Source organism: Hetaerina americana, unplaced genomic scaffold (assembly GCF_022747635.1).
Source record: "Hetaerina americana unplaced genomic scaffold, ioHetAmer1.1.p SCAF_2, whole genome shotgun sequence".
In the NCBI taxonomy this organism is placed as follows: Eukaryota; Metazoa; Arthropoda; class Insecta; order Odonata; family Calopterygidae; genus Hetaerina; species Hetaerina americana.
Window position 1 is genome coordinate 88,913,715 of NW_027286763.1, and position 20,159 is coordinate 88,933,873.

The following is a 20,159-nucleotide window of genomic DNA, read 5'->3' on the forward strand; positions in this document are numbered from 1 at the left end:
TATCCACATCTTTCATGCAAATTGCAATATTCACTCAAATTCACCTAGACATCATAGAAACCACATTAGTCAACAATTTCATGTAAACCCCAATGGTATTGGGTGTAATCATTTATTACACAATACCAAACTCATTTAAAATGATTGATGAATTGTATGGTTTCATGTAGAAACGTGGGAAATTCATTCCAATGAAGTGTTATTTTTCATTGAATAAATTTTTAAATAACAAATAACTGTAATGTTTGTCTTTGCATTTCCGGGTTCTCCATCTGCGTTGAGTGTCTTTTGGTGATGGTAGTTTTGCTGGCCATCCTGCCTGCTTCTCCAGGTCGAAGGTATTTTTCGTAGCTTTCTGGTCCAAGACTAAAAAATGGCAACATGGACGATGGATATCTATTAAACAGTACATAGGAAAGAACCATCCAATCGGATCGCTGTATTTGACTACCTGCCCTATATGAAGTGGACAAGAAACCTTTGAAAAATGCTGTAGCCTTGCATAGAAGGAAATACTCTGGTCAAGGGCCACCCCACCCTTGTCCACAATATGGAGACTTCATGAAATAGCCCATACTGCTGTCCCCCAAAATCCTTGTCTCAAATTTATGTACAGCAACCCTTACTCACTCAGTTTGAAAAGGCAGCCCACTAAATTGGGACTCTGCTTGAAATACATTGTTGCAGCATTTGCCATGGTCGAATGCACCCGTGCTCACAGAAATCTCTTCCGCCCACCACTTATTTCCCCTCTCACGATGCAAAGCCATTGAATAGGTCAGCGTGAAAGGACCTCCACCCCAACAAGCATAGCCCCCCCTCCTCCTTCACTCATTCCACCATTCCAATGCATTCATCAACCAGGCTATCTTGAGTGGATGAGTTTTTCCCCTCTTTCATTCTTGTCTCCCCCTCTGTCATCCTAACTCTCCTCCCTCACATCTCATACCTGTCCCAGGCGGGCATTATAGTCTCCCATTAGACTTGCTTGCTTTCCGCCACTTCCATGCCCTTATCTTCCAGCTCTTCATTCCCTACATTCCTCCATCTTGCCTTTTGTGCCCGCATTGCTTTCTTCTGTTCCTGGCAATCTTCCTTCTCTCGAGCAGGGGCGTGAGTGGAGCTCTGAGGAAGAATTCTCTTCGCGGCTGCAGAGGGAGGACGAGGAGTGAATGTCAGAGTGAGGGAAGACTGAGCTACTCTGGCGGGTCGATGGAATTACTGGACGCTGCTCTGCATATTCCAGCAGGGCTTGAATGAGTTCAACCAACTGGTTGATTTATATTTTAGAAATAGATTTGAATGTTTTTTTTTTAAATATGATGATTGTACAGCTGGTGAGGAACTCTTATCCCACCTGAAACTTTAAAATCCAGTGAATGGGAACATTCAAATCATATCTCTGTCCTATTAGGTTGTTTTCCTCAATTTATGAATACCACATTTTATTCCTATTTTCATTTCAGATTTCTCCAAATATATCGACCAGGATTTCAGTCCGGGGACCACTTAACAGTATGTACAATTTTTGTTTTCTAGACCACTAAGTTTCATCATTCTATTAGGAATATTCATATAATAGGTGTAGCTGATGTTTGTAGCAGTTACTTGGCAAGGAAATATCCAGGCAGATAAGTTGCTCATTCTCTCTTTTCATGTATTTAAGTTCATTCTAAATGAAGATAGTTTCTCATAGTTGAATTACAAATGTTATTTAAAACTGATGCCACGTAATTATGACCTGGTAAAAAATTTAACTTATAACAATTACATAATATCAAATTTTTGAGAATGGTTTTTCATTCTTAGTTACAAGCCAAATAACATAACTTCAACGAAGATCAGGTTGGTGTGGCAGCTAGTGTAATGGCTTCCCATGATGAAGGCCTGGGTTTGAATCACAGTAGTGGCATGACTTATCTTCGATATCCTGATCCCTACTTGGGTCCCCAATACTATAATGCTATAATGGAGTAGTCCATCTATCAAATGGAGCATTAAATTGTGCGACCCCTTCATGCCTTTCCCTTTTAAAATGCTGACAATGGTGTCCTCACCCCCATTCCCAGATTGATATCCTAGGGTATTTATTCAAGCACAAATGAGAAGATTCACCAACTTCTACCACCAATATTGGACGTGGAGATGTTCATCTGTGACCTTTAAGTTTCAATTTATTCAAATGATCAATGAGGCTTGAAATGAAATATTTCAGATATTTCTATCAGGCCTGAGATGTATCACATCCAATGTGCCTATCTGTGCAAGTTATGCAACTTTTTCTTTTCTTTTTCACCAGAACTGTCAGCCCAAATGTACTGTACTGTACCGAGTGGTACAAATCATGGCTTTTGCCATGGTTGGTACCATTCCACTATCCTTTTATTACTATGTATAAACTATTTTCAGATTATTATGCCAACTTCAGGTACATGTGAGCACAACTGAACAAATGTGCCTTACTATTACAGGAATACAAACATAGATTCACACACAAAATACAACTGTGCAATACTTTATTGAACTTTTTCAAGAATTTGGAATGCCATCTTGGGAAATATTTTGAGGAAATAATTTTAATGAACAAAATCATAGATTGTGAATAAATTAAAATTTAATTTTCATAAGGTTTCATTTCATAGTACCGTATTTTCCCATCGATAATACACGCGTTATCTATACAAAAATGTTCATATGATCAAAAAAAAAAGGTTAATGAGAGTTATGTAAAATGAAAACTGAAATAAATCCAAAAATTTACATACCTACGTACTGAATAATTTAAAGAAGACTCGCAAAAATAAATTAGTCTGGAAGCATGTCTTTCTAATTGTATTCTATTTCATACAGATCTGCTACTGTTGCAGTTATTTCATCTCAAAAATCCATGAGAAAAAGGGCATGCGGTATCTATACAAATCTGTGATAACTACTAAGTTCTAGACGCTAAGTAAACATAAATTGCATGTTATTGATGGGAAAACATGGTAATTGAAAAGTGTTACTGACAAGGAATGTAATCAGCATGTAGTCGTTTCTAAAATTTACAAGTTCTAATAGCAAATCACTTTCATATAGGTTTTGAACTATTTAGAGAAAAAAAATCAAAACTCTCTAATCATTCCCAACCTATCAATCTGCATTCGAAAAACTTACTTTTCTTATATAAATTAGTCTTATTTTTGTCTTGACCAAATTCATTAAACCATCTGCCATCCAGTTCTGACTCCATGTACAGAAAAAGTAAAAGTAATAATAGTTCAATCACACACAACCACAAGTGGGGAGATTTTTTAACCAAATTTTCCTAGTTCCTTAACTTATTGTTGAATTTTTCTTTGTTGTCTTGACCCCCAAGCATGTAGGTGAATGATACTTTTTTTAATCACCAACTTCCCCATGCTGCCAGCCCTCCCATTGTTGTACTTTTCTAAACATGTACTTCCAATCTAGAAATAATATTGATAGATTTAATCTTACCACAAGCCTAAAATGGACTCCACTTTGGAAGAAACTGTTTTTTAATGTCTGCAACATCTACTATTCATAAACATAACAGTTTCAGGTTTAACTTTGTGGAATTCCTTTGGAAATGCACTCACCTTAGATACATCCTCCTATCAATGCTCACCTTGGATATATCCTCAAAAGTGTTCTTAAAATTTTTAGCACTGAAGTGTAGTTTTATTAGAATAGCTTAGGGACTGAGGGACATGACCCAAGTTATTTTGGTAGAAGGTTGAATGGAGAAGGCAGAAGGGAAGGTAGAAGACTTGTCACGGGACTTCGAGGGACCAAACGGGATGCAGTTGGCAGGGCACCATCTCTATCAACGGTTATTTTTCTCCATTCCATCCATTTCTCCCTTTAATTGCATTTCCTGTCTTCTCTAAGCCCTTCATCACCATAATTCATTGTGAGAACATTGGTGATTCATCAGATTGGTGTACATCAATTGGTTTACTGCAAGGAATATGATCATGATATTTCATGTGAACCTTGGGTACGTATACATTCCATATGCATAAGATACCTTCCAAAGGATATGTCATTGAAATGGTAGATTTTTCTTACCTAATGAATGGCAAATATGGTAACTCTGTCAATGCTTAATTCCACCTATTAATCTTACTGCAATGTCCAACCCAATTGGTCCCAAGTACAAACTAGGAGAGATTCTCAAATGTATTTTAACAATAATGAATTGAAATGAAGATGGGTGGACGTGTAGGGGTTGAAAACTTTCTTTTCAGTCAAACTCCATAATTTCTACTTTGTGTGAGAAACTGCCTCATTGATCTGAAATCAAAACAATGCAATTCTGCTTGAAGGCTAGTTTGATAAGAGAGATCTACTTAAATTAATCAATATTATTTGTACCATGTATGAAATTCACACAACAGGATAATAAGATAGGGCTAGTTCCATTCTTCCCGAGCCAGGTCTAGTTTCCAAAGGAGATCTGGTTAACTGGCAAATTGCACATGTAATCAATCAGTCCAAAACAGTCTATGAAGAATTTGGAATGAAATAGGGTTTCAAATATGCACATTTGTTATCCTAAATTTTGTTCTCAATCATATTAAAAGGCATTGTTCACGGAAACTGAGTTAGTGTCAGCTTATAAACTAATTACTTCCAACATTCGTAATAAATGTCAAAAATTTGCCCTGCTTAGTTGGCAAAGGAAGAAATTAAATGAGCATATCATTAGGAGACCTGGTAGTCCAGAAGTAAGGCTGGACTGCTGACTGGAGGGCCCAGGTTTGATTCGAAGTCATGCCTTCAAGGCACCCTCAGCTCCACCCAAGCTGTTCCAGATCCTTGCACCGCACCAGATCTTCCTGGGAAACCATGACTGGTACAGGGAAAGGCACTGACCCCCCTACCCTAATGTGTAAATTTAACACCCGATTGGGCTTGGTATTGAGCGAACTCGACCATCACTAACCAAACAAACCTTTGGGTAGATAACAGTGATTTTTTGAGTTACATCACAGTGGTGCCTAGCACCCAATTATTTAGTGGTTTTTCATGATTCGGCATGATTATCCTTGTTTTTATAATTAATTGATTTATCCCTTGTTGATGTAATCCAATCTTTAACATGAAGCATGTAAATAAAGATTTTTCCTATCTATTTGTGGAGTAATGAAATGTTTAGAAAATATTTAACCGGCAGCCATTAATTTAACTGCCAGAAACCAGCTGAAACCAATAGACCAAATGAACAGAAAGGTAGGTAGGTGCCTGTGGTTGAATATCTGAATTTCAGCAGATTAAATTGGATTGTGATTTAATGTGTTAACCTATGAAAGCTGGAAAAGCAGTAAAAAAAGTTTATTGCAACAAAGTAACCATAATATTAGCAGTTGGGAAATTCATTACAATCTTAATTCATTTTGACTGCAACTAAGCAAATAAATTTTTATTAGGTCTTTTATGAATCCTATTGATAGGTAAACCTAAATAATTTAGTAATATGACTAAGTGACATATGGATAGTAGTTTGTAAAGTTAATTTTCTGTTACAATTGAAATCGTACAATAGTTTTTATATGCCATGGTGCATACAATTTTTAAATGTACTTAATTTGAATTTTGGCGAAAGCCACAGAAACTTAATTGGAGATGCGGTAATAATATCCCTGAAGTATCCGGGACATGGGTTTTGTCAAACCCAAGGAGTCTTCAGAAACAGTTTTGTTTGCTGCATTGTTTAAGAAGAAATCACAAATTTAGTTGACACTTTTGTATCCTATCATTTTGAAATTAATAAAGGTTTTGAAAATATTCTTGTATTAATGATTCTTATATATATCTAAAATGTTAACTAAAATGACTGCAGTAATAAAGAGCATGTGAACGTTGCAAGCAGTACAGTGGATAGAATTGCATAGATCAACTGCACCATTGAAACAGTCTTGAGATCAAGTTATTGAGGAAAATGCTATTGATTAATAATAATAGTTTTGGAGTCTAACAATTCTTCTATGCTTCACAACAGACCGATTTCATCGAAAATAATTTACATTAAATCCAGAATATGAACTAGGAAATATTGCAACCAATAAGGGCTGCCGCCTCATTTTTAATTAGGTCTTTATCTAATATTAAACTCGCAAATGTTAAAATATTTCCCCTCTAATATTTAAGTGCATTGTTCCAGCACATTCTGGAAATAATCGAAAGGGTGCGTCATATTTTATATTAACCATGCCCCAAGTGCAACCGAATCCCATTACACCAAATACGAAATACACAATGCATTTTGATTGGCCATATAAAAATTGAACTTCGAAATCACACGTTGATGTCTCTGGTGGGTAAAGGATGTATTAGGATGTGCTGGTATTTGAGAAGGTTTCAATTAGCGAAGGCATACGCCATCTGTTGGCTGGATTTTCAACCAATCCGTTAATTAATTTTTTGTCCATTAATTTTCAGTAAATTGCCACCAGAGATTTGGACGGTGGGTTCAGGATGCCGCGGGAGATCAGGAAAACAATTAAATATTGAATATTATTATGAGAAGGGGTGCAATTTTTTCCAGCCGGGCGGCGGGGCGCCGGAAAAATGGCAGCCCTTCTCACAAAAATATTCAATATTTAATTGTTATCCCGATCTCCCGCGGCATCCTGAACCTACTGCCAAAATCTCTGGTGAACATTTTGGGCATATTAGCGAATCCAAAATATTTTGCACAAAAAAAAAATTTCGGCTGCAAAAGTAAGATGAGGCAACATGCTCTATAGTCTCCCTCCCGCTATCCGCCTCTTATCCCCCAGGCTACCGGGTTACTTGTGAAAAGATGGATCTGACCTATGATTTCTGCTGCAAAACTACGGACTTGGCCGTTTTTTTCTCAAAATCAACTCGAATTCAGCAAGGCTCTCTCACCTCACGAATCCGAGGCATCTGCCTGCCTCGACGCCTCTCTCGTCTGGCGATGGGCTTCGGACTTGGAATATTTTTCGTGGGTGGACTCGGGACATATATTTTCTCGGGGAGGCTTCGCACCTCACCTTGGGCCTCACGATACTCTGAGAAGGCTCGTGAGCGGTTGGCCACCGATGGAGCTACTCTTTTTTGAAGCATGAGCCGGTTCTTGGAAAACATTCGATACCATACTTTTTCGCATGTGATAGACCAATTAACTCTAATTATTGGACTTCGTTCAGTTCGATGCTTGACGTAATTTTTGACCCGGTTCGAGCAAATGTAGCTCATTTGTCTATTGTAATTACCAATTACACCTTAAAAACCAAAGAACAATTGTTTAGAGTGCACACAATGTTCCTGCGCCGGATAGAATAAAATTACTTTGAGCAATTTAACAACATTTTAGGCTACCAACGTACAGATTAAGGTATCTTTACATATTTTGCATATTCTACCCATAATTCATATTTTTTGAACTCCTATTAAAGCTACTAATTTATTTCATGCTGATAATTAATTGAAATAATGCCTTTTTCACGGTTTTGTTGTAAACAATCAAGTCAATAATTTGTTTTGAATGGATATTTGCAGGAAAATCCAACATTCCATTCAAGTTTACTGTTAATTGTTTTATCCATAACAAATGCAATAACCCGCATTGCGAGTATGGCTGAAGGTGTAAATATATTCAGACTGCCGTTATTTTTTGGAACTATCTGTACTTTAGGTAACAATTCAATTCAACATTTTTTTTGAAGTGATAACCTCAGAAAAAAGATCTTTATATTTTAGATCAATTCCTGTATCTCTCTTTTTAATTCTTAAGCAGCATATTAAATTAAAACAGCATTCAAAAGTTACATATAGCGAAAGATTTAAGAAATAGACAACATTCATTATTGTTTCTTTCATCTTTATTATTCAAAAATACATTTGCTGGGATAAATTTATTTTAGAAATTACATCAGTATTCCAAATATCCTTTTTCAAGCAAAACATTTTACTGAAATACCCTCATCGCACAGAGTTAGCGATGGAGGAGTTGCAGTCTATTCAGAGGGCTTATTTAAGGCCGACACCCACAAAGTGCACATCTTTAGATGCTGACGGCACTGTCCAACTTGGCACCGGGAAGGAAATATACAACTCAGTTCCTTAATTTCTTTGATGAGAAAGCTTGCTGATCAACCTTGATTCCCATGGATGCTCCTCTTCTCACCTAGCATAAGCATCCACCTGAGGGAAAACAATTTAAAAATGATTAGGAGTAAGTTAATGTGGTTTTTCTAAACTACTTTTAGGATGTTTTAAGCGGAAATATAAGTACTTATGTGTTTGAAAAGGCTACAGAAATATTTACTATTTTACGATGGAAAAATTGGTTTCCCTTTAAAAATTGAAAAAATGGAAACTTTACCTTAAAATCTTTACACATAACCACAACGAAATATCAGAGACATTAAGCTTTAATTAAAATGGAAATGAATTCCATACAAATGGTATTTGAGTGAGACATTTAATTCATCAATGACAATTTATTGGAAATTATTTGATTAACTACTGCTGCTACTTCACTGGATTTCAACATTTTATTCATTTGTCTAAAACCAAAGGGTAGAGTAACTTTAAATGAACACCTTTGTGATAAACAATGGTTAAGAATGGCTCATCTCAATCAATGGCATCACTAATAAATACCATGTAAGAAATTTGGGGCTAAAATGCATAAAAATTTTGGACCTGTTGATCAAATAAATTTTTTGAAAAGATTTCATAAATCAAATATTTCAAAATGTATTTCAATATTGTCATATGAATGAAAAAACTATAAAATTAAGTTAAAAAAAAATGGAATCTTTTCTTTCATGAAAAGAGAGATGAGGTACAATGGAATATGGAACAGCATATATTTTACTGCATGGAATCTTTATTTAATTGAAAATCACCTCAGCTAATAATTAATTTCACAATATGTTGTTGCAGACTTATTGGGGGAATAATGATTTTTTTCTGAAGGAACTCCTATCACTGCTTTAGCCTCCGTTTCCACACTCCTCACCTGCCCACGTGAGGAATATTTCCCAAAAAGGTGACCAGATATGAACCAAGGAATGAAGAAGATTGGCATGGAAGAATAAGGACAAAATGAAAGTAGAGGAGTGTGTGTCCGGTCAGTCAAAGGCAGGAGAGGTGAGAAAAAAGGGAGGATAAACAAGGAAATGAGTACTGGAACTCTACTATGAGGAATTATCATCACTTAGAACGAATTTCACCTTAAGTACATGAAAGGAGATAAGAATGAGCAACTTACTTGCCTGGATATTTCCTTGCCAAGTAACTGCTCCAAACATTAGCTACACTTATTACATGAATATTCCCAATAGGATGCAACTTAGTAATATAGAAAACCAAAATTTACATACTGTTAAGTGACCCATGGAAAGGAATCCTGGTCGATATATTTGGAGAAATCTGAAATAAAAATAGGAATATTATATGGTATTCATAAATTGAGGAAAACAATATAATAGGACAGATATATGAATTGACTGTTCCCATTCATTGGATTCTCCAGTTTCACATGGGCTACGAGAGTTCATTGCGATCTGTCCAATCCGAGTCATATTTTGAAACATCCCTTCACATTGATTACAAAGATATAAAGCGAAAGCGGGAGTTAGTAAAACTCATTCAAGCGATTCAAGTTAGTATTTGGAAAGATACTAAAATATAACCACTTCACTTCTCAACCTTGCCAATAAAGAGTACCCAACACCACACTACAATAAATCCTTCCATTCCAAATTCATTTCACCTACCTTCATTCCACCCAACATCTCCAGTATATTCCCACAGTCACCTATTTTGACTAATTTTCTCCCTCTTAATACCCTCAATATCAGGCTTGATTGTATGGAAATTTCTTTTTAAATGAGAGGAGGATGCGATGTTCTTCCCACAAAACTTTTATTTGCTAACATTTGCAATGTCTTTTATAATACTTGGGAAGAGAGTGAAATTTTCTGGCAAATTTTCTCAATACAGGCAGAGCAACCTTAAGTTTTAAGATTTCACCCATATTTTCTCCTGTCGGCAGCAGGTGGGTGGCAGCAGTTTTCAGGTGATTTTTCTGTAGTAGGCCTAAGATGAATTGAAGATGAAAGCTTGAAATGTTTCAGCCTAAGAGTGCCCTCATCTGAAGCATATCTGCAGAGAAAGCAATTACAAAATAGTACAATTTTAAAACTGAATCTTGAGGAATATGTGGCTAATTTCACCGAGCTCCAACGCGCCAGAACGGCGGTTTTGTGTTCCTTTCATATATCTGGAAATAAATTCGGAAATAAATTCCAGTCGCTCGCAAACCAGATGCTAGATTTCAGCACACAGGCTGTGGCGATGGCGAGCGCAATACTATTTAGGGTGCCAACATAGCGGGCGCTTGAATGAACAGGGGATCGAGATGGTGCGGGGGCTAACGTACTGGCTTCCCACCCCGAGGGCCCGGTTTCAAATCCTGGCGTTGTTAAATATATTTCTCAGGTATCTCGATCCCTACTTGAGGTGCTTTGTGGAGGGCACTTTGAGAGAGTACGCCGTCCGTCGGATGGGACGTTAACCTGCGGACCCCTTCGCGCTTTTGTAAAGAATGCTATGCTGAAGCCGCGTTTCTCCCACCCTTCATCCTTTCCTGTCCATCCCCTATGGCGCAAATGACCTCAGCTGTCCGTCGCCTCCCCTAAAAACTAGTACTAGGAATGAACAACCATACTTGGGTTGAATTTTTTCTCACTTAACACGCGGTCAAACAGTCCTTCCCCATTTCGAATCACATGCCAAGCGAGTGGTAGACCATAAGATAATCAGATTATAAATTGCGGAGCGTCTACAATGACGAAGAACTGGACGTCGCAAATCGAAATTCAATGTGTGTTCACACGAATCGGAAGCTACCGCGGCCGCGATTGCAACCTCAGTATTGCCGAGGTTCGACAATATTTGTAATTTTAGGGAAGGTGGCCGAAAGCCGAGGTCATTAGCGCCATTAGGGGTGGATGAGAAAGGAGGGTGGGTGGAGAGAAACCTGACGTCGGCAGTAGCCCACTCATAATGAAAGACGCGAAGGGGTCTGCGGTTTAACATCCCAAACGACGGACAGTGTACTCATTCAAAGTGCCCCCCCCCTTAAAGCACATTCATCGTAGGGATCGAGACACCACTGAAAAATACCTACCGCCTCTAGGATTGACACTAGGACCCTCTGAGTGAGAAACCAGTACATTACCCACCATCCAAATCCCCAGTGATGACTATTACGGGATCATCATTCCCAGGACAATATATCAACGGCAATTGAGCCAAGCTGAAGATCAGATTTACCGCGCACTTCAACCCTTTGCTCAGTGTATGCCAGGAAGAGATAGCACATTTCAAAAGAATATTTGGAGGCTGACTACATACGTACCAACATGCAGGAGTCAATTTTGGAAAGTGGCCCTAAGAGCTACCTAATCGAAACTTGATACGCTGAACACTTTTATCAAGAAGCCTAGCACTGTAGCTTTGCACGTAGGCATGTATGACATCGCCACTCACCAATGAACTGCCCGCGATTTCGACCGCTTAGTCTTCTCCAGAGTACCTCTAAGATATGCCCTCGCGGGTTCCACAAACTCCGGGGTAGCGACGAATGCATCCGCTTCGCCCAGCTGGCTCATCCCGACTCTCAAAGCGAACTGGCGTGACCGAATGCCCGTCGGCAAGTAAGGAGGGGACTTAGGGGGGAAGGTGGGGGAGGCTAGGAGGGGTTGTTGAGAGGGAGACTTTGCACAAGAGAGTGAAATCAAATTGGGACAATGGAAAAGGAGGCGGAGGGAAATACTCACGCGTCATTAAACGAGCCATCGTGTGACCATTCAGTGAATCCAGACTTGGGTGTCATTGACTACATATATTCAATTACATGCCGTCCATGACTACATATACAAATACATGCAGCAACTCAAACGTAAGTGAATGCTTATGTAAGTAAGCAATGCTAAGTAAGCTAATGCCTGCGACCCGGAAAATAATTTTCAAGTTCCAATTAAATTGGCGATAAATTGCGGTGAGGAAAATTTCATAAGCAACTCGGTGAAATAAATGTGTTGGCAACTACTACTATTCCTCAGTAGGAAAGTATGAACCTGAATATGTCCTTAGCTTTCTTGGAGTTTATTACAGGGAGGGTGGGTTGGAAAGAGGGTCAGTGGAGAGGGGAAGGGAGGGCTGAGGCACAGGCGAAGCAGCATTGCCTATCCCGCCTCGAAAATGCGATGAGTCAACTGCGACCCATCCGACGGACTGTGCAGTGCACTGGGATATCCTTGGGTAGCATTCAATTACTCTTTCAATCCCAATCTTTCGACCCAATCATCTTTTCGGTTGGTCCCGCATAACATACCCTTTGTCCACCGGCTATGAGATTGAAAATGGAAATAATCAATACCCTTCAGTATGGCTTATCAATCAAAATTCGGATCGACCGCAGCTCAGCGCGCCACCTCTTGTCGTATCGAAAGCGGGAAAGTTGAGGTCAGAATATTACTAGTCATTTTCGGTGAAACTTTGTACTTAAAACAAGGCGAGGAGTATGCCTCGGCGCTATAACACAGTGCATCTGCGATCAATATTTAGGTTGCCCCGAGGGACTTATAGAGAACCGCATATTTATGGTTGCCATTTCCATCGGAATTCACCAGGAATTTGGCGATTGAAGCCATTCCCTTCCGGTGAAAGGTTCATAGTTTCAAGGCTTATTTCCATTTTTAGTTATGCCCGTCTATTTAATCCAAATATCTAAGAATATAAATATATTTTATTTTACCAAAATTTCGTTCCAAGGTTTGGGCAAAACTTTTAATCTGCTCATTTTAGACTGAGGTGTCTAATTATTGTTATAAAGACATTATCCATGGTATTAAGTTGTAGAGGCATTCAAGAGAGGAACTGGTTTAGGTCAAGAAGGGGTGCCCTTTGTCATCAACTCATGAGGGAGCTGATGACCAAGGGAGCCCCTTTGTCATCAGCTCCCTCCCAGCTCCCCAGTAAGCGGAGTCCTTTGAAATTGTTTTTATTAGAATGATGAGTCCTAATGATCATTGGCAGGTAAGTCTCAATTAGTCATCAGTGTTCCCAAATGCTATTCGAACTGAGACAATTTACATTTATAAGATTGTGGTTCATTTAATAAATGTTAAGAAAACAATGCAAGTAATTGTGAATACTCTCAATGTTTTGGATATCAGAATTAGCAGACTCTTACCAAAGTGTCCGCCATGTGGCTTATATATTTACATGGCTTTTGATTTATCATAGTTCAGGGTAAAATAATAAAAATCATATCTATGATGAAAATAGCTGACACTAGATGTGAGGACCTAATACATAGGTACTTAATTGATACGAGAGAGTTCTATGATTCCAATAATGATTAAAAGAATTCCTCTGGTTTTACGAAACACAGAAAGTTATTAACACTTACATTACATACCTGAATTTCAGAGCCTGTGGTGGGGATCTGCTGACTATGCAGAAATATTGAGCTCTGGGATTTCACTATTTCTGCAAAATCATAGGCATTACTTAACCATCTGAAGATTATATAGTCATTTTCATTACGTACGCAATGGTGTATGGCGTATTTGGTGAGGTGGAACTCCTTGATGGTGTATCGGAAATGAAACATTGCTATTCCACAAAATATGTTAATGTGACTGATTTTGATAGTGTATTTTTGGCATACCATCATCTGGCAAAGCCAGATGTTGATGTACTCTATCAAAACTTGGAGTGAAACTTTGTAATGTTGCCAGATTATGATATGCTGTATGAAAACCGGTTGTAGTAAAGTTATATTTTATGAAATAGCAGTGTTTTCATTACCTTATAAATTTTTCATTACCTTTCTTATAGAGCAAAAGTAATTTGGCAACCCAATTATACTAAAAAAATTGTTATATAATGAGTCCAAAGTGTTTTGGTTGCTGAAAAGGAGAAGAGTAACTTACTGCTAAAGGGTCTAGAGATCAAGACAGAGCAGCTTTCAACAGCAGATGAGAAAGAATTAGGTGATATTAGTCAAACAATTACTATGAATGGTGTCTATTAAGTTACATATATTCCTGTGCTACTCTTAGAGTCATGCAGCTAAAGGCAGTCCTCAAATGGGTTGCCTTAATAGAGGACCTCAATGTCAGCAATTTTTTCAAGGGTAGCAATCCAGATATTTCTTCAATAAGAAAGGAGGATTGAATTGAGGACATTAAAATGCCCCTTGTGGGCTTTCTGCCAATGATACATTACCTTTGCACATTCTAAGGGTTAAGAAAATCTATTGTAGGATTGATGCCAGTAAATCATCTGCATATTTCATATGCACAGAAATACAACTGGTTGAGAAAAAATGGATGTTTCCTTCAATAGAATTTTAAATGTGAAAAATAATAGGGATTTAGTAATAAAAGCAGGATGGTTGAAAATTACATGCATGCTATACAATGTGATAAAAAATGTTAACATATTGCTAGGGAAAACACAGGTGTATCTAAAATGAGTATGTATCATAAAAAGAAATTATGGAATTTATTACATGACTAATTATTTAATACAAAACCCATTTTATGGTAAATTATTTTTCATAATCCTAAAGTTAGCTATTGAAAACAAAGTCACAGTAAGTATAAAGTTGTGATTCATGGGTCAACTTTGACGAGAAATGCATAAGTTGTATGTAATATGTAGAGGAATAATCAAAGGTTATGGCTTAAAAATCCCGCATGGGTATCAATACAGAGAAAAGAGGAAACAGCATGGTAATACAAAAATAAAACTCACAAGAGCAATACACAATATAAACATTTTAATCACAATAATTTGTATTCCATTGATTTAATTTTGAAGTCGGCAAAACATTTAGCATACAAATTGCCAGTAGTGTGAGCCTGAATTCAGAACTAAGCATTTCATTTAGGTCTTAGATCAAATTTTGCCTCACATTAAATATGGTGGCCAAATAATGCTCACAGTTTATTAATCTCTAAATAATAGCAACAGTAGGATAGGTGGGCAGTGGTAAACAGTGGATGAATATTGGTACACCAATGTAGTAAAACACGAAGGGTCAAAGCTAACACTTAAACTCATGACAAAGAAGCAATATTTTGAAATGAATTAACAATAAGTATTTCAAAAATTGGAGAGATGCATTGGTTACTGAGGGCAGCATCAATTACAACCAAAAGGATAAATTGTGCTATTAAGATTAGAAACACTTAAATTCAGTTGAACTGTGGAAGTTGATTCTTGTAGGACTAAAGACTTCTCCAACTATTTGGGTAAATTCATGTAGTGCAAAATGTGTAAAAAAGCAATTAGCAAAATTTCACGGAGCAATGAATGACTGGACTTAAGAAAAGCAACTTTCAAAATATGACACCACAAGGTATCTTTGCCTATTGACTCCATTGATTCCTTGTGTTTCAAAAGGTTACACATCAATGTTACTAGATTCCACAAGGCAAAGTTATGCTAACAACAAACTTTGCTATTTGATAAGTTGACTTTGGACTTCAAAATTTGAAATCCAATTCTTTCTTAATGAAATGCTTAATGCCTGCAATTTTCATACAATGTATTTTGCATGGAACAGTTATCTATTATTAATGGACAACTTTCGCTCAGTTTTGAAATCACACCACAGTTCAACTAAAAGAAGATATGCACTACCTACATTCATAGGGTACCTTTTTCAAAGCCTCTGAACTTACATTTTCATTCCAGGAAGTAAACATCAAAAGTGGTGGGTCTAACTTTTTAACATAAACGAATTCTTATTTTCCAGTTTTAAAGAATTACCTTTACAATTAAAAGGTTATCATCTTTATCATTTAACTACATAGTTAGGAAAAAACAGGCAATTTCATCAATTTACTTAATTTATCCAAATGAAATGTTCACAAATTATGCCTGATTTGCAATCTTTGAGATACATTTGGGAATACGGTGACTGAAGATTGGAAATAATGAGGAAAGATGATACAAATGATGAATTTTGCCAGTTGTGACTCATGGCATCATTCAGTGACAAAATACGACAGTCCAGGGGATTACACATCTTGAAATACTGCCATTCATATTAAACTGTGAAAACTTCTTGAAATATACACACAAGTAATACATTCATATATATCATGAAAACAATAACAGAATGAGAAACCAGTTACTGCAGATTGTAAGAACAATCTTTGTTTGAAACAATATAAAATGTTCAGATATTGTAAACTTGACCATGAACAAAATCATGAAAAACAGTTTTTAGGACGAATCCACACTTGACACTTGCAGTCATTACATTTTGGCCCCATGTGAGTTTGGATTCCAATAGCTGTATTTATTTTTGTAATTTTATGAAATATACATTGTATATAGTCTCACATTCACACCGGAACATGCCTACTCCTACATCCTCTCTCAGACATTCATTGCAAAACACGGACAGACAACAACAACAGCGTTTTACTTACATAAGAAAACAGACTCACAGACCACTGCTTGTTGTGACTCTGCTAAGAGCAATTCATGTTTCACAACCATTCAGAATTTTTCCAGATGAAAGCAGCCAATTATTTAATTCTTCTGTTAAAAATTGCACATAGCATCATTCACACTGGCCATGTCCTACTACCAATGAAATATCCTCTTCACTGGTTGAAATGAAAGGTAGATATTTGATGCATTGTCACTTTTTTGCTTCTCACTTTCACAAAAGCAAATCCACAGGTACTCACTCACATATTCTTCAACCATTCTATCTGAGAAATCACACTCACGCTTGCAAATGCCATTTTATATAAATTAATTTCTCATCAGATACTTAATAAGAAAATATCCTTGCCATCAAAGCTTCATGCCCTTGTTTTGATCAAATCACCCACATAAATCTTGGGGATGAAATATCTCTTCCAATCCTTCCTGCCAGTTTTTATTTCACTCAGTATGGCCCTGGTGGATGTAGAAATTCATGTCAAATCAGATTTTTCAATTTCCATTGATGCTACTGCCTACTCCATACACAATAAAATAATAATACTAATAACTAACCAAATGGACATTGTGAATTGTTTCTTATTTTAATAGGAAATGATGTAGATGATGAGGGTAGATTAAATACAGCATATCAATAGTTATTGATCAATGCAAATAAGAATTTGAAAATTCCCTGTTAGCACATAAATTTTCATATCCAGGTGTAAAAAGCAATGATTTGAATATGAAAAACTTTTTAGTTTTTTTGTAATATTTGACTCAATTAGTTTAAGTAATATTTCATAATCACAGCTAAATAATGTAGATCATTAATATCTATAAAATAATGTAAATAAAATAACATGGGTAAAATAAAAATATATACAATATTTGTGTAATGCTATCTCATTTATAAATACAGGAAACTATTCACTGTTGGCATTGACATTGGGATATGTATGGGAATGAAATCATTTAAAACACTTGCATTCATAATCTTTGTGAGCAGATCCATTCTGCTGTCTCAATCATATTTCATCCTTGTGCATAGTCATATTTATAATCAGCTCTTTTCTGAACTGATATGAAAAATGCTGAACAATTTCTAGTGAAACTATAGAGGTTTTGATATCTATTGGACTGAGATTTATGGCACTAGAGAATCTATTGGTGGAGTGTGTGCAACATAATACTCATATTCTGGTCCAAGAGTATTTTTGGCCAGTGCTGGCTGAGCTACAGCATCGTAATAAAAATATTGATGCATATAAGTATGGTTTTTGATCACATTAATGAGTCATTGTCAGATATGAAATTTCAAAATCACAGAAAAAATCCATGGATTGGTGTCCATGTGGTCAACATTCAGGTCAGTGACAGGCTTTCATATAATCAACATGATAACTATGTTCAATCTAAAGCATACAAATCACTTGGATTTATCTTCCGATACTGTAAAAACTTTAAACATAGCCTTATAAAGTTCTGTTCTTCTCATTAGTTAGGTCACTCTGTGAATACTGTTCTATATATAAATATAAACTCCATATTCATACAATCGAATGTGTTCAAAGGAAATTTGTATGCAAAATTGTATTCAAATTCAATCTTCAAAAGATCTTTATAGTTACCATGAAATGTTATCTCTACTAAATCTTCCCTCCTTGCATTAATGTAAAAAAATTAATAACATATCTTTTCTTTATAAATTACTTCATAACAAGATTGATTCCATAGATCTCCTAAGGGCAATATCTATCTGAGTACCTTCACACAACACGAGGTATGAAGCACTCTTTGAAATCAGACATCATGCACAAAACTACACTTACTACTCGCCTATTAACCAGATTATGAGAGATGCCAACAGTTGTGATTATAATGACCTACTTTCTATCTCACCAGGATCCCTTTAAAAATGTTATTAAAAATATCTGAAGAATTTTAGAATGCTCATTATTGCTAGGTGGATATCTGTAAATGTCAGTATCAACTTTATGTTATTTGTACCCAATTGTAATTATTTTTTTTCCATTCATAATTGTGGAACCAAAATATGTTTTTTGCCTTTCTTTATGTTAAGGGTTATTTCTGTTAAATAAATAAATAAACTCTCATATCTCATTAATGGCAGACAATCCTGCACACAAAGCCTTGTTCATATACACCTCATCATTATGGTATACCCATTTATGAAAGGAAGGAAATGAAATTATTATAAGATGCTGTATCAGCTGTGTCAGTGGATGTGACCCAAATGTGAAGCCATTGAAATAGAAGCATAACTATCCAGGGGGCTGATTCATTACAACATTTTTACATTGATGCATTTAAAGTTGAGTCAAAGTAATAAGTATGCTGAATTGTGATGACATACAAATGTGAACAGGTTGTATATATTTTTTAAGAAAACTCATGCAAATAAACTTCAAAGACACTTTTTGAATATTTTATGGATTGTCCTAGTTTTGAAATGTGACTGCAGCAGTTAATCCTATTTTATGCTATGACATTTTCATTTTAAAGTTAGTATTGATAGCAAGCCAATATAAAATGCAAGCTAACTACTGCATGATCTCTTATTTAAGTAATCATTCAAGTGCATGGAAGAAAAAAATAATTTATTGATAAAATCATACTTTTATCCCAATATATAATAGTTGTTAAAGATTTTGCTCACATGTTAAATTATATTTAACGTATTTAACTGATCCGAAGATAAAAATAAAATCATTTAATATATAGGTATATTCCTGAGGTGTATTTTGAACTCTTAATTAAGAACAGTCAGTTATTGATCTGACTACTTAGGCTGATGCCTTTGATTTATTATAATTAATATCATGTATGAGATTAAATTTTGGTCATTAATAATCAAATAAAGGAAATATTGGGTTCCAAAAGTGAATTTCTATGAACAGATGAGACACAATTTTCTGCCATTAGAAAAACATCAAATAGGTTTGAAGAACTGAAGAAAATAAATTAGAAATATAATAAAAGCACAAGGCAGTTCATGTGTGGCAAAATATGAAATAGCTGTTGATGACTAACCAATACCGACCATTGCTAGATAATCACCTATGAACATATGAATGGATTAAAAAATGTTCAACCTATCAAAACAGAATTTGCCCATTTACTAGGGGCAGTCAAATGAAAACCAACCACCAGTCATAACACACAGTTTGCTAAAAACTAGCTTTTTACATATTGATACTGCCATTGCTGTGGTGGGAGAACTGCATAGTGACAACTTACAGGTACATGCAGTTTACAAGGTTGCATGCATGCACTAAGGTTATGTCCTTGTTGTTGCACGGACTGGTTGTTGTTGTGGGTGCTCGGTTTCATTTGACTGGCCCTTAAACATATAAGGCTAACTAATCCAGGTCATGCTCTTTTCCATTATATTATTAATAAGTACTATTTTCCATTAAATAAATTCATTGCACTTGGAATGTTTAAACTTATTAAACATGGAAAATGAGCAGCTGAAAAGATTCATGAGGTTTATGATTCAAAGAAGTTCATGTACCTAGAGAAAAATTGACATAAATAAGATACTATGATATAAATACTAGAGATTTCTAACAGTAGGTCTGATAGGGTTGGAAATAAGTCTACTTTTACGTCCTCTTCCGAATTGTTAC

At 36.1% G+C, this 20,159-nt stretch overlaps 1 protein-coding gene and 1 long non-coding RNA gene across 2 annotated transcripts in view; both read right to left on the bottom strand.

The window, feature by feature from the left end:
• Window positions 1-7,864: 7,864 nt before the first annotated feature.
• LOC139688288 (uncharacterized) lies at window positions 7,865-11,683 on the bottom strand. The gene is made up of 3 exons (XR_011700736.1): window positions 11,539-11,683; window positions 9,366-9,414; window positions 7,865-8,178 (listed from the first exon to the last, which is right to left on the bottom strand). It is a non-coding gene; the product is annotated as an uncharacterized lncRNA (long non-coding RNA).
• A 2,933-nt stretch (window positions 11,684-14,616) lies between these two features.
• The window catches only part of LOC139688175 (opioid-binding protein/cell adhesion molecule homolog), a 402,452-nt gene continuing 396,909 nt past the window's right edge, over window positions 14,617-20,159 (bottom strand). The window contains exon 12 of the mRNA XM_071585601.1: window positions 14,617-16,983. The gene's annotated coding sequence lies outside the window, so the exon portion shown is untranslated. The remainder of the gene's footprint in view (window positions 16,984-20,159) is intronic.